At 42.6% G+C, this 14,570-nt stretch overlaps 1 protein-coding gene across 1 annotated transcript in view; it reads left to right on the top strand.

The window, feature by feature from the left end:
• Eip78C (Ecdysone-induced protein 78C) overlaps window positions 1-14,570 on the top strand; it is a 258,863-nt gene that overhangs the window by 2,810 nt on the left and 241,483 nt on the right. The window lies entirely within an intron of this gene.

The following is a 14,570-nucleotide window of genomic DNA, read 5'->3' as shown; positions in this document are numbered from 1 at the left end:
CGCTTCCTTCCCACTCCTAGGCCTTTCCTATCCCATCGTCGCCATAAGACCTGTCTGTGTCGGTGCGACGTAAAGCAAATTGCCTTACAAGGGCTGCACTAGGCTAGAAATAGCCACACGAAATTATTATTATTATTATGACCCGAAAGAGATACATATAAAATTATCTTCATACTTCGAATTGATAACCTTCCTCATCCGTCCACCCATCCATCCATCCTCTCTTCTCTTATACGGTATGTTTGAAATTTTAATCATTACTTCGATCCTGTAAAAATGTTTTCTTAATATTATACTGTAGTCCGGCAAAATGCTCAAAAACACAACTCCATAGTCACACCGCACGTTATTTATCTGATCATTCGGAATGCCTGCCATTCCAAGTTACCTCTCCCCCTATCCTCTAGCATGGCCGAGGTTTGCTGCCAGAGCTTGGGCCATTGACATGGGCTTCCAGCCATTCGCTACGACTATACAACTACCAAGGTAGTCTCCAGGTGTTGTACAGGAATCTTTCTAATGCAAGAATTAAACTTGCCAGGCTAATATTTGACTGAATCGAAGTGCTCTGTGTGGTCAGCCAAGCTTTAAGAAGTGTTGGAGTTCCGGCATGGTTCAATGTCACGGCTTTGCTCGTTGGTATGCATCACTGAAGCCAGCTTGGCGCAAGCAAAGAGTATTGGCCAGTGTGGCATAGTGACTAACGAGAACACTCACTAAACGAAATATGAAATGATGTCTGTCTTCATGCAGTAGAGCCAGTGTTTATTCACCAGTGACGTCACAGGAATGTGCCACGTGTTGGCTTTGTTTTTTGTGTGTCGCGAGAGTAAAAGGAATAAGTTTGCCTCCAGTCAACAAACAAACAAAACATCAACTTCAGTTCTACTGCGTTCAAAGGTGCGTTTTGCAACTAGACGGAGTGGAAAGAGTTTTCATAGGTAGTTCTAACGGGAAATTAGTGCTTCAAACCTTTTCGGTCATTATATGACAAGGTAGTCTAGCCTACCTTACGACACCTTTTAGCATAATCAAGAGCTGCTTTCGGTAAAGTCGTTGATTTCCTTTTACATAAAGATGTTATAATAAATATCTAATAATCAAATTCACAGATATGAAATAAATAATAATAACGATTTTTTTTTACAATTTGCCTTACGTCTCACCGACACGGTTAGGTCTTATGGCGACGATGGTAGAGGAAAGGGCTGGGAGAGGGAGGAAAGCGGCCGTGGCCTTAATTAAGGTACAGCCCCAGCATTTACCTGGTGTGAAAATGGAAAACCACGGAAAACTATCTTCAGGGCTGTCGACAGTGGTGTTCGAAACCATTATCTCCCGAATGCAAGCTGATATGCCTTTGCTGGCGATATTTAGTGCTTACAATGAACTATGTCTTCTGGTATAGGCTAGAGCAATGTTGTTATTTTCATTAATCTGTCTCAGTCTTATCCTTGGCTTTGTCTATGTGAAAGTAACTGAGGTGTAAGTGATACTAGTAATGCCATTCCTTACGCAGCCAGTCCCTGCTATGAATGGTGTGAAAATGTTGCTCATAGGATCGGGTGGTCATTGCATTTTAGTGGGCTTGGCAGACATATGTAATAGCAACTTCTGACTCAGTGAGGAAAGCAACGGGAAAACTACCTCTTTCCTTATTTCCCTAGTACGCCTCTTCAGTGATGCCTAGGCCATCTGTGATAGCTAATGGTGGAGCTGTTGAGGATCCAACAGCCTTCGGGCTGAGGACAACATAGACATGCGAGCTGATAGCTACGTAATTCAAACCAGGCAGTCACTTGCTCGTAAATTATTATTATTATTATTATTATTATTATTATTATTATTATTATTATTATTACTATTATTGTGGCTTGATAGCCGACTGACATAATCATTGTCTTCTCATAAAGGCGGCCGTGTTTCAAATCCTGACCAAGGCATATAGAATTTTTTAAATAAAACATCACGTTCTTTTCGTCGAGAATCCATGAAAACTGGAGGTGCCCTATATGACCACGTTACTAACATCAATATTCACATAAAATGACAAGCTTGCTGATTGATACTAATAATAATAATAATAATAATAATAATAATAATAATAGTAATAATAATAATAATAATAATAATAATAATAATAATAATAATAATAATAATAATACAGCTATTTCTCATTCAACCACCAACCGTTACGTTCCCCTGTGTGTTGGAGCGGTAGAATAACATATATAGTATCCCTGCCTGTGGTAAGAGGCGACTAAAAGGGGCCCCAGGGGCTCTTAAATTATTTAGGAGTAGAGCAGGTAAACAACTGATTGGTAATTTGCCGGACTGAGTGGCTCAGACGGTTGAGGCGCTGGCCTTCTGACCCGAAGGTGGCAGGTTCGATCCTGGCTCGGTCCGGTGGTATTTGAAGGTGCTCCAAAACGTCGGCCTCGTGTCGGTAGATTTACTGGCACATAAAACAACTCCTATGGGACTAAATTCCGGTACCTCGGCGCCCCGTAAACCGTAAAAGTAGTTAGTGGGACGTAAAAAAAATATCATTAATTAATTGTTGATCGGCAGTCTGTCACCTGGGCGATTTCCCTAAATGCATATCAGTGGTGATTGATTGATTGATTGATTGATTGATTGATTGATTGATTGATTGATTGATTGATTGATTGATTGATTGATTGTGTATTGGTGATCACGAAGCCCTTAGCTGAGCCCAACCATTGTTTCTACTCACTTGTGCCAGGCTCCTTTCATTCCTCTATCCTAATTTACCTTCCTTAGTCAATTGTTGCTCTTTTCCGACCCGGCGGTAGTCTATTAGGTTTCCGAGGCCTAGGAAGTCTTTCATTTTCACGCCCTTCGTGCCCCTTGTCTTTCTTTGGCCGATAACTTCATTTTTCGAAGTGTCGGATACCTACCATTTTTCCCTCTGATCAGTATTAATAGGTTATGGATGTTCAGTTTTACTCCCTCTTAAAACAGTAATCACAACCGCCATTTCCTTCATTGTTTTCAACCCTTATTGATTTGTATTAAGCATTTACACATTCTCTTGGCTGGGGAAAGAACCACTATCACAATATATCATTCTCATCATCATCATCATCAGTGTTGCCAACTCTAGCGATCTGGAGTATTTCTAAAGTGATTTAGCAACGGAATTTCAAATTTCAAATTTAGCCAATTTAGCGAATTTTAATTTATGACTTGATAAATTTGATGAGCCAAGTAGCCAACACTAGCAGTGCTCTCCGCGTAATCGCGGGGGCGCGTGGTGTGATATATTAATCTATGCATTTTACGTAATAGCATCTCAGTACAAGGCTCATTCACACGTGTGAACATAAGTTCGTATTCCTTTCGGAAGGCTTATCAGAGACCGATAGTGTCACCCACACACCTCCTGCAACGGAATGGAGATAGGTAAATTTAATTTCCCTGTGACGAGATTGATGTGTTTATGACAACATTTGGGTCACTTTTCATTGATTATTTCGAAATCATTCACTACTCTATTGCCTCATCCTGGCTCAGTCCGGAGGTATTTGAGGGTGCTCAAATACTTTTTTTTTACAATTGGCGTTATGTATCACCAATACAGATAGGTCTTACGGCGACGAAGGGATAGAAAAGACCTAGGAGTGGGAAGGAAGTGTCCGTGGCCTTAATTAATGTACAGCCCAAGCATTTGCCTGGTGTTGAAATGGGAAACCTCGGAAAACCATATTCAGGGCTGCCGACGGTAGGGCTCGAACCCACTATCTCCCGGATGCAAGCTCACAGCTGCGCGCCCCGAACCGCACGGCCAACTCGCCCGATGGTGTTCAAATACGCCAGCTTCGTGTCGGTATATTTACTGGCACTTAAAATAGGCCTACATCCTGTTTATTGTTAATTCCTTTGGCTCGGGGACTGAGTGTTTGTGTTAATTTTAATACTCTTCTCTTTATATACTGACAAAACGCATCACACTACCGTCCACCATAGAGAAAGGAAATAGTGAATAAGTCCCTCCACATTCCGTTAGCGTCTGGAAGGACATCCGACCGTAAAACTGGGCCAAAACCCCCATCGAGTCCCGATAAATTAGGGAAAGGCAGGAAGAAGGGTTGGAAGAGAGAGAGAGAGAGTACCTGCACAAGGAATGGAATTACTAGCATTGCCCATACGTCATATTCATATTGTCAAAGCCAAAGATGACAGTGAAACAGAACAATGGAAATGACAAATTTCTTCTAGGCCACACTAGAAGATCAGAAGAGGAGCTGGAATGTTCTATCTTTCTGATGCAGTGACCACTACAGTACATTCAAAACCTGAGTACCATCTATCTCATTTGAATGTCGGTATGATTATTATTATTGTTATTATTATTATTATTATTATTATTATTATTATTATTATTATTACAAAATAGTGACAACAATTCAGATGAATTGGTCAGTGCACAGTTAGATACTATTTCACGAAACCTCATTTAGCATTAATTTAATTTAGTTTTTTTATGCTGTACACATTTCTAAGAAGAAATGAACTCTCACTGCTTTCCCTTACTGATCCTTGAGCGTATCGTTTATTATTATAATGCAATATTATTTTTATATTCACTGGAAGGTTTATGGAAAGGGAAAATAGTAAAACAGGCATATGGAAATAGTTTTTATGTGATTTTGTAAGTTACATACAGTTTGAAGGCTACTACGTCATGAATAAGCACACAGTTACGAAACATAGCAATCTAAATATCTTGCTTAGAGGTATTACTAAAAATTCGCATTGCGACCTACGACCGGGCAACTAATATCAAGAACATTCTCCAAACTTGCTATAGCACTGGTGAAGCAAATTGATTCTCGAAATTACCTCCAGGGGCACGAATATCAATGTTACAGATACTTTACACTATATATCTGAGGTTTACTTCCCAGATTTGTGATGCCATCGAGCATTTACAATTATCTCTTCAATCAAAATCTCAGGCATTCCTAAAAATGACAGTAATATATAGAATGTACGGTAAACGTGTTTATATGAACTTGCTTTTCTTAACCCTATCATCTTGGCTACCAGGGGGAGTGATTAAAATGGTCCACCTTCGTAGCCGAGCTTTTAAAGTCACGCTCCCTGATAAGACTGTGAAGCTCCCAGATTCTAATGTTAGCACTAATAGTAGGATATCCTCACTGGAGACAGCTACTGGGATAGTACCTTTATTCAAGACCCAGATCACCTACCTCAATCCTTAGCTCCGTTAATTTCAACTCAGGTTATCAGACACAGAGGTGCACGGGGCTGATGACCATGATACCCCAAGCCCTTGATATGAATTAACAATAATAAGTGAGGAGAAAATAAGAAACATAACCAAATCACTGGTTATATTAAATCCAAAAGAAACCTAACACACCTCTTTTTTTAAATATTGCTTTACGTCGCAATCGACACATACAGGGCTTATGACTACGATGGAATGGGAAAGGAAACGACCGTGGCCTTAATTGAGGTACAGCCCAAGCATTTGCCTGGTGTGAAAATGGGGAACCACGAAAAGTCATCTTCATGGGGTTCGAACCCACTATATCCTGAATGCAAGCTGATAGGTTCGTGGTCCAAACCGCGCGGGCACTTGCTCGGTACACCTCATATCATGAGGTCAAATCCACACATTGGCATGTACAGGATGTTTCAAAATGATGACTGCAAACTGTAGACGTGTGTATAGCGCAATCAAACAAGGAGCAAAGTCCTGATAAACATACGTCCGTAAACCAGTCATTTCTGAGATATGACGTAATCACACATTCAACCGTTACGATATTGTGCATGCTTTATGTTACAGGTACCAGGCTCCACACTGGATATCAACAGCGTCTTGTATTTGTAGTGGCATTTGAAGCAGTTGTCATGGCACTTTATACGTTTTCTAACGAAGGAATAGCTGCCATCTATTTCATGTATGGACGTTCTAACGTGTGAGCCACTATGATAACCGCTTAAAATGCCGCTACAAATCCAAATGTGGAGCCTGATACTAGAATCAAACTGTAACAGTTGCGAATGTGATTGCGCCATATCTCGGAAACGGTTCATGTCCCGACTTATGTTTATTAGGACTTTTCTCCTTGTTTCAACGTCCTCTACTTACTCCCGGAGATAGCATCTATAATTTTGAGACACCGTAACTTATACACTAAGAAAGTAGAATCAGAGTTTAAAATGTCAAGAAAATAGTCTTCCCAGTTACACTGTCAAGTCTTAAATTGCGCGATATTTTATTAAATAAATGTGCGCGTTGTGATAACATACTGGCTTTCACGACCATGTGACATGTAGAAAGTCGAGCCGGGCTGTGTGGCTCAGACGGTTACGGCGATGGCTTTCTGAGTCCAAGATCGCAGGTTCGATCCTGGCTCAGCCCGGTGGTATTTGAAAGTACTCAAATACGTCAACACCGTGTCGGTAGATTTATCAACACGTAAAAGAACACATGCGGGACAAGATTTCGGCTCCTCGGCGTCTCCGAAAACCACATAAGTAGTTAGTGGAAAGTAAAATAAATAACGTTAATAATATTATTATTAGAAACGTGTGTTGATAATGATGACCACTGTATGTGGATATCATAATATAATCATATAACTAATGAGGAAAAAGTTATGTTCATATCTATTTCCTACAAGAAGTGAATGGCCAAATATTTGACATTCTCCGAATAAAAGCACGACTTGTGCACATTATGGTATACAGGTTTAATGGCCAGTTAATTAATACTGAGGTTTCCCTACATTTTGTCAATCTACCGGGCGAGTTGGCCGTGCGATTAGGGGCGCGTGGCTGTGAGCTTGCATCCGGGAGATAGTGGGTTCTAATCCCACTGTCGGCAGCCCTGAAGAAGGTTTTCCGTGGTTTCCTATTTTCACAACAGGCAAATGCTGGGGCTGTTACTTAATTAAGGCCACGGCCGCTTCCTTCCAACTCCTAGGCCTTTCCTATCCCATCATCGCCATGATACCGATCTGTGTCGTCGCGACGTAAAGCCAATAGCAAAAAAACACGTTGCCAATGAATAAGTGAATTTCTGTGCTTTTAGAAAAAATTACAATCCACAACCTGTTTCCAGTCATTTGATTTGGTCAGGAATGGAATGAATGAAGCCCCATCTAGCGGCGAGGATACGAACTTTGCCGGCTGCCGAAGCCTATCGCACTCCTCTGGGGCAATGATTAATGACTGACAGATGAAATGATATTGGAGAGTGTTGCTGGAATGAAGGATGACAGGGAAAACCGGAGTACCCGCAGAGAAACCTGTCCCAACTCCGCTTTGTCCACCACAAATCTCACATGGAGTGACCGGGATTTGAACGACGGAACCCAGCGTTGAGAGGCCGGCGCGCTGCCGCCTGAGTCACGGAGGCTACCTCTGTGCTTTTAGAAAGAGTTTAAATGATAACACTGCCGAGCGAATTGGCCGCGCATTCCGAGAATGGTAGGCTCGTATCACCCCGTCCGCAACCCTCAAGATGATTTTTCGTGATTTCCCGTTTTCACACCAGACAAATGCTGGGGCTGCACCTTAATTAAGAGCATGGCTGCTACCTCCCCAATGTTAGCCCTTTCCCGTCCTTGCGTCGCCGAAAGCCTTCAAGTGTTGGTTAAACCACTAGCAAAAAGAAACTGACAGCATTCTCCATACATTGCCCTAAGCATTGGATGTAGAATACAAAGTTTGACACTCATTCTTCCTTACGAAAGTGAAGGAGAAAGACAGTTATGAATCCTGGCTATAGCTTGCTGTGTTGTTCGTGAGGCAGAACTCACTAGAGGTTTCTCTGCAGCCGGCAAACTTGCTAAATAGAGACCCTGTTTTAGCTTGGATCTTCAATAGTAAGTTGAGAAAACGTATGACAAGATTGTTGTTAGTGCGATTTGAACATAATTATAACACCAGCTTGCACTTAAGCACTTGTATTTCATCTCGCTAGTACTGTCTTCTTCTCTTCATCTACACACAGTTCACTACCAACCATCATAAAAAACACGCAATAGTGAATAAATCCCTCCACATTTAGTTAGCGTCAGGAAGGGTATCCAGCCTCGGCCAAATCCACACAAAAGTGCAAACCCCAATAAATCGGAATCGAACCCGGGACCCTCTGAACCGAAGGCCTCAACGCTGACCATTCGGCCAACGAGTCGGACAGGGTAACAAATTTAAATAATAATATTATTTGTTTTGCGTCCCACTAGCTACTTTTATGGTTTATTGAGACGCCGTGGTACCGGTAATTTTGCCCCGCAAGAGTTGTTTTACCTGCCAATAAATCTACGGCTTGAGAATGGCATATTATTTTAATCGCCTTCAAATGCCACCGGACTGAACAGGGATCGAACACGCCAACTTGGGCTCAGCAAGTCAACACTGTACCACCTGAGCCACTCAGGTTTGTGTGTGTGTGTGTGTGTGTGTGTGTGTGTGTATACTAGTAGTAGTAGGCTTTGTTAAATACAGTCCCAAGATAATATCAATACAAACTCCAGTGACATGTTGACGCTAAGAATAAAATCTAAGGAGCTTTTTTTTTCTTTTGGCTAGTTGCTTTACGTCGCACCGACACAGATAGGTCATATGGCGACGATGGGACAGGAAAGGGCTAGGAGTGGGAAGGAAGCGGCCGTGGCCTTAATTAAGGTACAGCCCCAGCATTTGCCTGATGTGAAAATTGGAAACCACGGAAAACCATCTTCAGGGCTGCTGACAATGGGGTTCGAACCCACTATCTCCCAAATACTGAATACTGGCCGCACTTAAGCGACTGCAGCTATTGAGCTCGGTGTGTAAGGAGCTAATCCAGTTACTTTCTTAAATCCTTTAATTTTATGTTCGAGTCATTAGTGAACACAGTGAGTTCGTAACCATGTTGGAAAACGCTGCCCATTTTAAGTTAATAAACTGCAGCTTAAAATTAAGCTGTTAAATGACACAAACATCCTATAAGTATCAGTTTTTAACTGCTTTCATTTTTCTCACTAAACCGTGTATTCTTGCATTTCCTTAATATCGTATTTAAGTCCATTCACACGATAAAGACTAATCGTAGTCCGAGTTAAAAAGAAATTACTGTTTTATGAAATGTAAAAGAAAGTCATCAGCACTACCTAAAGCAAAGCGGTGGTCTCCTGACTGCAGCGATGTCCTGGTTGGTCCAGCTTAATGTGGAGCGTCTGATGATGTGACTTTCACGACCGCCTACATGAAGCTTCTCTGGACTTGCGAAATGTGTGAGTTCTTGATCTGTCACAGTTCTATCATACGTTAACCAAACAATGAAGTGGCCTCGAGGCTGTCCACGAACTACATTTTACTGTTTTCGGAGACGCCGAGTTGGCAAAAGTTTGTCCCGTAGGAGTTTGATCCCAGACCAACCCTTGCTATTTGAAGATACTTAAATACTTCAGCCTCGTATATCGAATATTGTTTCAAATCTTCGAATTCTTCAGTACATGGTAAAATAAATATGTATTGCAGTAGTAATGTAATAGTTCGCCTTAAATATGTGTCCTCATACGTGGACCCAATTCATGGGAAGGTTAATAATAATTATTACAATTTCGTGTGGCTATTTCTAGCCGGGTGCAGCCCTTGTAAGGCAGACCCTCCGTCGAGGGTGCGCAGCATCTGCCATGTGTAGGTAACTGCGTGTTATTGTGGGGGAGTATAGTGGTATGTGTGGTGTGTGAGTTGCAGGGATGTTGGGGACAATACAGACACCCAGCCCCCGAGCCATGGGAATTAATCAATGAAGGTTAAAATCCCCAACCCGGCCGGGAATCGAACTCGGGACCCTCTGAACCGAAGGCCAGTACGCTGACTATTCAGCCAACGGAGGGTTAATGTATAACCAGGAGTAAACGAACCCTAGTTATGGTGCCACTCCATGTCTCTTCGCGGTACTAGAACGTAAGTTGAGAATCTCGGTTATGAAGAAGCTAAACCGGCCTGGTCTATCAGCAACCACCCAGCACCTCATCGAAGTGTAACTAAAGCCAAGGAAATACTCGACACCGTAAGGAATGAAATTCGAAACCTACTACACCTTCAGTTTCTACGTAGTCTTCTGCCAGTGTTCACACGTGGTCGAACGGTCGTCGTCTAGTCTTAAACATAAATCCGTGCACTTTCCTTCTGCTGCTAATAGGCATCGCCGGCGATAATGAGTTGGCCGTGCGGTTAGGGGCGCACAGCTGTGAGATAGTGGATTCGAACCCAATACGTTAATTAAGGCCACGGCAGCTTCTTTCCCATTCCTAGTCTCTTCCTGTCCCATCGTCGCCATAAGACCTATCTATGTCGGTGTGACGTAAATCATATTGAAAATAAGTAAATAGAGTAATGGATTCTCTGTCATCTAGTAGAATGAAATATGGAACGTCGAAATTGACATTCAGGTAACCTAAATGGCGTCAAATCAAAATGCCTGCACACAAAATTTGAAGCCATGGAGTAGTAGTATAGTGTAGGGACTACCTGGCCAAGCCGGTAAAGGCGTGCTCGGTTCACCCGGAAAGCCACTGGTTCGATTCCCCGTCAGTAAGACGAAGAAAATTAGGAACGAAATTTCCACTTTTAGAGAGTCACTTGACCCAGAGGTTCTCTCAGCTTACACCAAAAGAGTGATACACGTTTAATGCCTGGGAGGAAAGGCTGCCGAGCGTAGAGCTAACCACTGCCTCTCCCTTAGTGCCGAAATTACGAACACTGGAAATCCTTACCACCACCTCCACCTTCCAAGGATCTGCATGGCCTGCACGGAGATGGCTTCTTCTTATATATATATATATATATATATATTTACAATTTGCTTTACGTCGCACCGATACAAATAGGTCTAATGGCGACTATAGGACAGGAAAAGCCTAGGAGTGGGAAGGATGCAGCCATGGCCTTAAGTAAGGTACAGCCCCAGCATTTGCCTGGTGTAAAAATGGGAAACCACGGAAAACCATCTTGAGGGCTATCGACAGTGGGGTTCGAACCCACTATCTCCCGGATGCAAGCTCACAGCTGCGCGGCCCTAACCGCATGGCCAACTCGCCCGGTAATTTTATTATTATTATTATTATTATTATTATTATTATTATTATTATTATTATTATTATTATTATTGGCCTCTTCCCAATTCATTGTGATCGGCGCTTGATGGATTTGGACCAGTGTGAATGCCCTTTGTGACTTCAACCATACGTAAACGGATGTATTCACTATTGCGTGTTTCTGGGTGGTTGGTAGTGTGGTATGTGAAGAGACTTGTAGTATGGTATGTTGTACGTAGGTGTGTGTATAAACACAAATACCCAGTCCCCGAGCCAGAGCTTATTCATCTACTAACGTTAATCCACGCCATCTCTTCCTGATTCTGCTCTCCTTTTCTCTTTTCCAGTTCTCGTATCAAGTAGTCCTAATGTGGGTCTCAGACACTGGAACATTACTCTAATTGGGGTCTTACCAGGGACTTATACGCCCTCTCCTTTACATCCTTACTGTAACCCTTAGATACTCTCATAAGTGAAGTGATCTGTAACTTTTCTTAACAACCTTGTTAATATGATTACCCTAATGGAGATAATTACTTATATTAACACCTAGGTGCTCACAGTGTTACCCATGAGGTATTATCACCCCATCAGCACAGTAATTAAAACTGAGAGGACTTTTCATCGTGGTGAAACTTACAACCTGAATTTTCATCCCATTTGCCATCATACCAGTGTCCACTGTCCATCTCACAACATTGTGTTGGTCCACCTGCAGTCGCTCTCAATCCTGCAACTCATTTACTACAGTATGACATCATCCACAAATATCCCACAAATTGTACCCAGGATTCTCTGAACTGAAGTCCGCTATTCTGACCACCAATGATAACTCATAAAATGAGATGATAGTTTAAAATATATAACAACAAATTGCTTCTAAGAAGGAGAATTGAAAAGTGAAATTAGAACTAATAATGTTATTGGATTTACCTTCCACTAACTACTTTTACGGTTTTCGGAGTTAACCAGAACTTGAATTCCCGTTTGCTGTATGGATTAGAAGACGTAACAGTCCATGCGCTGGGGATTTAATCATTGTAAGTGCTATGTACATTTTAATACTTATTTCCATGAATCAGTTGTCAATCCAATTTTACGTACCGTTGTTGTGTCTGTTCTTTTATCATTCATCATCATCATCATCATCTGTTTACCCTCCAGGTTCGGTTTTTCCCTCGGACTTAGCGAGGGATCCCACCTCTACCGCCTCTACAGCAGTGTCCTGGAGCTTCAGACTCTTGGTCGGGGATACAACTGGGGAGTATGACCAGTACCTCGCCCAGGCGGCCTCACCTGCTATGCTGAACAGGGGCCTTGTGGAGGGATGGGAAGATTGGAAGGGATAGGCAAGGAAGAGGGAAGGAAGCGGCCGTGGCCTTAAGTTAGGTACCATCCCGGCATTCGCCTGGAGGAGAAGTGGGAAACCACGGAAAACCACTTCCAGGAAGGCTGAGGTGGGAATCGAACCCACCTCTACTCAGTTGACCTCCCGAGGCTGAGTGGACCCCGTTCCAGCCCTCGTACCACTTTTCAAATTTCGTGGCAGAGCCGGGAATCGAACCCGGGCCTCCGGGGGTGGCAGCTAATCACGCTAACCACTACACCACAGAGGCGGACTCTTTTATCATTATCTTAGTATATTTGGACAGCAATGTTTTTAATATCCAGTTTACGATATTAACGATATTAATATTAACACATTAAGCAATGACACTATCACAGTGCACACGAGACACAAACACGCATGGACTTGACCGCATACCCTACTACAAATCCTCCGTAATTCATTGATCGAGATCTCAACATCCCCCTTTTTAAATAGTCTACTGTCATAATCATCAGTGCAGACTATGTTTTCCGATTCATTTCTCCATAAAATGCGCCACTGATTGTGTTTCTCCAAGGCAACAAAAAAAAAAAAGGTCGGATCGTCTGCCTCCCGTGTATGAATAATGGATCGCCCGTCATCTGTCGTCTTCATAAATATTCTTTCATTCTGATGTCAGCTTCGGTTCAACGGCAGATCAGTCTAGATAGCTGCAACACTTCAAATACAGATATGCTCTCCTTTATATGGCTACCAAGATAGATGAACATGCTAAAGTTGTGGATTTAGTTGCACTAGACTCGGGAGAAGGCGCATTCAAATCTTGAAGTAGTCTTTAGAGACGCCGAGGTGCTGGATGTATTGACCCACATGAGTTCTTTTACGTACCAGAGAAATTTGAGCACCTTCAAATACCACCGGACTGAGCATCGTTTCTTACATCATTTCTAAGATGTCCTTTTTCAAAGACATGGCTACAGTTGAAAAGACCCCACAACAGTTAACATGGATAGAATTATATGCACGATTAGTACCCAGGGCTATTTCAAGACACCAAAATGAAACACACATAAAAGCAAGCCCCATGGCGTTTCAGCCCTGGTGGGTCTTGGTTTACCAAGTGACCGCTGCTCAGCCTGAAGGCCTATAGATTAAGAGGTGATGCATGGCTAGCACGATGAATCCACTCAACCGTTTCTCTTAGCTTTCCAGACCTGGGCAGCTATCTCGCCGTCAAGTAGTTCCTTAATTGTTCTTATGTAGGCTAAGTGGACCTCGAACTAACCCTCATATCCAGGAAATTCCATGTCCTAGCCGGGAATCAAACCCGGGTCCTCCGAGCATGAGGCAGGCTCACCACACCTGGACCGCGGGACTTGCAAAATGAAACACATACAGCTCGAGTAAGTTATTCCAGGATCTCGAGTCCGAAGAAGAACCCTGTGGCCTTACATATTGCTAATACAAATGGGATTTTTCAGATGAAAAGCCACATCTCTGCAGTTGATATTCCACGTATAACTGGAGATCTCTCGGCTCTGCTCACAACGTCAACAATCAAGTAAAACTACAAGTTGTCTGCTCTCTTTTCTTCTCAGAATGGATCCGTGGTTTTGCTTGCATAGTGTCGTCCTTCTGGCAGTGGTTTAGCCACTCAGCGCTCATACTGGGTGTCGCATGCAGAAATGCACAAGACGTGGCTCTGGGAGCAAGAGCACGTGTTACAGCTCGTGCCTGCTGCTCCGAGTTCTCGTCCCTATCACTCACACACTCGCAGTAGAGTGACTATACTGTTAACTCGTAGTTCTATTGCTCTTTGTTTTTATTTTCAATTTTTTAGAAGTGAGTGTGTATTATTTTTCATTAAGACGTCTTCGGACAAAATGCAGCTGAAAGCAGTGGAAGAGTATATGTCAAATACACCTTGTTTTGAAATGTATCTACAATTTGATAGCTACAAATATCATAGCTTCTCCATTGTCAGTAAACGCGAGCATCACACATGCCCGTTATAACAAACATTGCGCAGTACCATGGCCAGTTGTAATACAGTGGCTTGGTAATATTCAGCAAACAGTTCTGCGCGCTGGCCGATATCATGAGATGACTCCGAGCGTACAGTGAGAGATGCTTTAGAGTGCATC

The sequence above is a fragment of the Anabrus simplex genome, chromosome 2, assembly GCF_040414725.1.
Source record: "Anabrus simplex isolate iqAnaSimp1 chromosome 2, ASM4041472v1, whole genome shotgun sequence".
NCBI lineage: Eukaryota > Metazoa > Arthropoda > Insecta > Orthoptera > Tettigoniidae > Anabrus > Anabrus simplex.
The sequence above is the reverse complement of the archived record's forward strand: the minus strand, read 5'-3'. Positions and strand labels throughout refer to the sequence as shown.